The 6,059-nt window shown below is 32.6% G+C and overlaps 1 pseudogene; it reads right to left on the bottom strand.

Moving 5' to 3' along the window:
- Nucleotides 1–517: 517 nt before the first annotated feature.
- On the bottom strand, nucleotides 518–1,529 carry LOC126774914 (uncharacterized; annotated as a pseudogene).
- Nucleotides 1,530–6,059: the final 4,530 nt, after the last annotated feature.

Here is a 6,059-nt window from a genome sequence, read left to right as displayed (position 1 = left end):
ACGGAAAAATATTTGCGCTTCGACCGAGACGTACGAAAAGTTTTGTTTGTTAAATTTAATAGTATAAAAAATCCGCATTCGGATAAAAAGTTTAATTAAAAATACTTTTGGGAAACATGGACAAGGAGGATCAAACGGAATATCTTTCACTTGGTTATAGATACCTAAAGTTACTTTACAATTCATATGTTTTGTTTTAAATGATGTTCGGAATATTTCCTCCATTTTATCTATATATTCCACGAAATCATCACTGGGTACTATTAAAAAAGTTTGTGAATTATTCTTAGTGTAGTCCCGGTACCTTAAATATTGACTATCTGCGTTGAAATTCTGACTTCTTTGATTGGGCTTTGCGTGCGTCTTCAAAGCCTGATAATCATGTTATTCTAAACGCTTAAGAAGATACCAACAAACATAAAAAAAGGATTTTTTTCCTGGCATGTCTAGCTGATTATAATCAGAACTAGTAATTTGGACGCTGGAAAATTCTTCATTATCTGTATTTGATAGTTTGTTGGTAGGTACAGGTATTGCACAGCTATTAACTGTTTTATGAGTCGTTTAAATAAGAAGTTTTCCGAAATCATGAATGAAAATGGAAACCTTCAATTAATCTAACACTTGATATGTGGTCACGGCCATTCTTTGGGTTTATTAATTTTTAACTCTAAAATAAGCTTATCATCTTTTTGAAAAAAGCCTTTTGTGATTCATCGCCTGTAAACGCTCTTTTATATTCATAATTATGTCTCAAATTAGAGGTATTCAAAGAATCGAACAAATCATTCATCATAATTAAAAAGCAGGCCGTGTCTCTGCCGGATTCTTCAATGTCCTTATTTTCTATACATATACCTACAAATGCCATTTGCAATGGACTTACTAAGAAGTTGTGTTGCAAAGCAAACCTTCATCTTTTCAAAGTACTTGGGCTTAATATAACTGCTGGTAAGATTAGGTGCAAAGCTGAAACTTTTTTATATCCTGATTATAAAAGTGTATAATATGATCGTATTTCGCTATAGAATTTCCGAAGGGACAATCATATTGGATCATATTATTTCGCACGTTTTTGATTGGATTAGGTGCATCATAAATATAATATATTTTCTTATTATTAAGAAAAAAAAATTTGGCGTTTCGATAGAAACTGTTCTTTTTTTGGAAGCTTCCCATAAATTAGACTCTTGATCGGATACAAAAATACGGACCATAAGTCCAATTTCGAATAACTTTTGTAGTATTTTATCAATGCACTTATTTATTTTATCATGGTTTCGACATTCTGAGATTAATGCGTATGCTACAGGCTGTTTCCAGTTCATAAATATACCACGCACCATTATTACTAACGCATTATTAGCTAGTTCAGGAGACTGCAATCCTTCAATTTCGTGGAATCCGTTAATTTTAACTTCTATAATATTAAAGAATAGGTTTGCTTTTAATGACATAGCATCAATCATAACTAAGCAATTTTTTTCAACTTCTGTTATTCGTGCAACTTTCATTTTAAGAACAGACATATCCCTTTTATTTTATTTTAGTTGAGAATGGGAAAGAATATTTGTACAATGTTGAAATACAGGGAAGACATAACACTTTTTGCAAAAACCGGTCAGCTCGTGGCCTGATGTAGTATAAATTTAAGCAGTAAGTGTGTAGTCTTGGTTGTATCGATTTCCTTTTCCATGTTGCTTTAGGTTACTCTATATTTTTATTGGGAGAGCTAGTTTATTGGTCAAAAATTTATCGCAAAGTTGATAGAAAGAACTTTCTTCAGCTTTTTGTGTTTTATTTTCAGTTTCCTCTAGTTTTATTTTCTTTCTGCATTAGAAGAGTTCAGCATTCAATTTTCTTTTCCTTCGAGTGTTGCAGGTGAAATTCGTTGAGGTTTGAGTATAACTTTCATTCGCTGCATTTTCAGTCTGTGTACAATTATCAACTCCAATCAACAAAACAGTTTGAGTTTGTTTGTCTTCTTTCCGAGATTCTCCTGGAACGGTACTTGGTAAGCTTGGCAGCATCAATGATGGAAGGACTTTCTTTTTTAATAGTTTTCGATTTAATGATTGTCGTATGTCCGCCACATTAAAATGTTTTTCACAAATCCGGTAGGCAGCAAAGTTAGTTTTGTTTTCTAAATCACTTCGATCGATTAGTTGCAGCCATTCAAGGCGTCTGAAAAAAAATAGATTTCTCTTTAGTCTGGGTAAAAAAATAAATTGCTGAGGGTTACCAAACTCCTATCCTTATCTCAGCTTATTACCTACAGTACGGAGCAACTTGAAATAACAATTTTATTGGTCACACATCGATGTCGAACTGCTGCAAACGCTTTACATCAACCATATCATCGCGTGTGCGCTACGCCACGCGCGACTATAGGTACTTATTTCAAGGAGTCATAATACTGTATATATAAAATTACTACAAAAGTTATTTTACTCGGTGGAAAAGCGACATTTTATTTAAAAAACAAAAATTACGTACTAATGGATAAATAAAAGTCATTTTAGTCTTACCTTTCGGTGATTCCGGGTAATTTAAAAAATGTTATATCTGGGTGCGTTATTGAAGAATTCAAACAACCAACAACAGCACAATATAGTCTATAATTGCTCTTTGCCATATTAAGTAAGTGCTTGTATTTATTTCAATCAAATATTCACAAATCGCAGAGTTACTGCTTACAAAATCAACACACCGTTCGTTCGTCACTGCGGCTCATTCGCGACTGTTGTGTACCGAGTGTATACCGAACTTGAGGCGCGTAGGTATTACTCACGTTTTGACAGTTATATGAAGATAGAATATTGTGTATAAAACTTTACCGTGCTATTGATACCGCATAGATGAAATTTGTAAAGAAGCTGTATGATTCGTTAAAAAATGTGGATAACACACAATACTTGTAAACGAGTGAAGAAAAATGATAAACGAGTTATTATTAACATATTTTTTAATATTTTTCTTTAATTCGATTAATTGATTAGATATGCAATTGTAAAGAAGTCTCCTGATCGATTTCGGCCATGGCGACCAATCTCAAATGAGATTAGCCAACTGTGCTAGACATTATATTATAGTGCCCAAGTGTGTGCGCAAAAACAGATGCACTCACTAATACCTCACTCCCGTAATCCAATGGATCTGCAATCCTATACGACCGGAAAGAGTTCAAACGCACGACCAACGGCTGTACGTGCTTCCCGAAATCCGAGGCACGGTCGTGTACACTATTTTTTTCCTGTGGCAACACTTTGATATACGTCTTTGAAACCTATCCCAAACTTTTTAAATTATTTTATTTATTTAATAATTAATTTACTAACTAGATACTGTGTACAATATAAAAACATAAAAGATTTCCCTAGAAACAGTGATGTACATACTGTTTACACCAGGAACACGTATATACTTACAACTACTATAACCCGATTACACAGGGTTAGTAAGTCTTTTATGAGACATGTATACGCTTTTACAACAGAATCCCAGAAAACGTTCAAAAATATTCAATTTTGAAATTCAAAAGAATCGTTATGGAACGCTTGTGTGTTAAAATATATTACACCAACCAATGACTTTTCAGATGATTGCACACCTTGTGAATGAAACGATCGCCTCCAGGCCATTTCAAATAAAAAAATACAATTAAATTATTGTATATTTAGGAGATTCCTTGATCTGTAAAACATCATTGTTAAAAAAAAGACACGCGTTAATTTAGGCCAGCCATTTTGTTGGTGGACTGAAGGGTAAAGTAAATAGTAATTAATTCATTATTGGCGTGACTTGTGATTTGTTGTGTGTTTAAATGTGTTATTTGAAATTTTAGGAGTTATTGAGTGAGTTATTTACAACAATTTGTATTATTTTCTGTTATATTTAAAAAGAAATCAGTTTCACTTCTGGATGCTAAATGTATATTACCTACAATTTTAAAGTAATGTGATATAAAAAAAATCTCGCTGAGTTTCTTTCGCCGGTTCTCCTCAGGCCTGAGGTGTTTATTTCCGAACCGGTGATGACTTTACACACTTCCAACTTCCATTCTCCGGGCCGCTACTGAGAATCTTCCTCAGAAAGACTCAATAACTTTTCATTGTCCCGACCTGGGTTTAAACCCAGGATCTCTAGATCTGTGGCCTTATATATAGCCAGTAGACCAATGAGGGCTGCAGTAAACAGGCAAACAAAGTACTTACATCGGTATCTTAATACAAGTAGTTGACATTAGTTAAGGGATTAAATAAATAAATAAATGTATCTTGTATTTTGGAAAACGATGTTTAACTAAAAATAACAGATTATAAATTATTATCAACTATGTATTTTCAATTTGAGTAATAAGCTTCTTTGAAGTTTGTAACTCTATCACAATTACTAAAAAAATTTTTTTAAGTTTCTATGAACAAAGTTATGTTACATAAGCTTAAATAACGTTTTGTTTATTTTTCTACTTACCTTAATATATCTTAAGATCACATTAGAACACCACTCGTCTATGTAAATACCACATTATTTAGAGATCTCATGTTACAACGATTTAAAGCACAATTAAAACTTGTAACGTAATACGATATCAATTAAAGTATCGTGTCACGTGACCCATCTGTGACGTCGCCCTGACAGGTTGTCACGCTGCGCAGTAATCGAAATGATATTAAAGTCAATTTGTTGACGTTGGACCCTTTCTGGTGACAGCGAAACGACGAATTGACAACTAATGGAGAAAAGTAATTATGTTTACGTTGATCTATGCTGTGTTTTTGTAATTAAAAATATAAAATAATAATTGTTTAAGAAACAGTACCATGAAAGGCTGGACTGATACCAGGTGTATCTGCAAAGTTTTTATAAAGGTCGTCTATCGTTCGACATTCACTTAATCATAGTCGAGCCAAGAAGGTGCGGTGGTTAGGACGCGTGAATTACTGATGACCGCGGGTAAAAACCCAGGCAAGCATCACTTAATTTTCACTTGCTTTCCATTTCAATAACAAATTTGTTTATTTGTCTTTACTCCCCTTGTGGTTGGAATATCCTATAGGTTTACATAAAGGGGTACATAATATATACACTTATTAACATCGATTAGCAAGAAAATTTCATAAAATATTCTTCATTTTGTATTAAACTTGTTAGACGATGAATCTTGCTCACCATATGTTCTTGCCCATAATACAATAATAATGAAATTTTAACAACATTAAGAAATGAGACATTGAAATATTTAGATTAGGAACTTAAATTAAAAAATAATGCATTTCCTGTCATTGTTTGTTAATTTGTCTTTGATTTCTTAAATATTATTTCTTTTTATTATTAGTATTAATTATGACAGAGGTATCCGGCATAGAACGTATCAAAGACAACGAGATAAAAGCATAGACAATTTACTACTTTTTACTGTGTTGACATATTCCTAACATTAAGTCGAAATTATTGATATAAGTATTATTATGCTTATAGCTTATAAGCATTAATAATTGCCTTTACACTTACTGGCAGTCACTTAAGTAGCACTTAGTTAAGTATCTAAATAAGTCACGATCGGATGTGTTTTGTGGATAGTTCAGTGACAGTCCAGATAAATGAAAGTCGAAAAAGTCCAATAAATAAATACATTAAGTGATTTGGCTAAATTTGTTACACTTCAAAATATGCTCCAGGTATATGTCCAGACAGTTCATATAGAGATTTAAATCATAGGAGTAAAGACGAATTTGACATTAAATTGGCATGATATCATTGTTCGAGGTCATGAAAAATGTTGTTTTGACTGTCGGCGAAGTTATTAGTTGTTGTGATGACTAAGGACGTTAAATTAAGTTACTACATAATTTAATTATTTCAGGACTTAAGAAGATTAATGTTGTATGCATTTTTTAAATACGCAGTCTTCAAATGGAAACTTAATACTAAGCTGGTTTGGTAGAATATAAAATAAGTGGGTGATGCGGACGGGCTTGCACAGAGCCCCATGACCGAGTACATTAACATAAGAATTATTAACATTAAAGTCTTACCTATATACAAATAAAAATGAT

This window comes from Nymphalis io, chromosome 2, assembly GCF_905147045.1.
Source record: "Nymphalis io chromosome 2, ilAglIoxx1.1, whole genome shotgun sequence".
In the NCBI taxonomy this organism is placed as follows: domain Eukaryota; kingdom Metazoa; phylum Arthropoda; class Insecta; order Lepidoptera; family Nymphalidae; genus Nymphalis; species Nymphalis io.
This window is presented reverse-complemented; position numbering and strand designations above follow the sequence as displayed.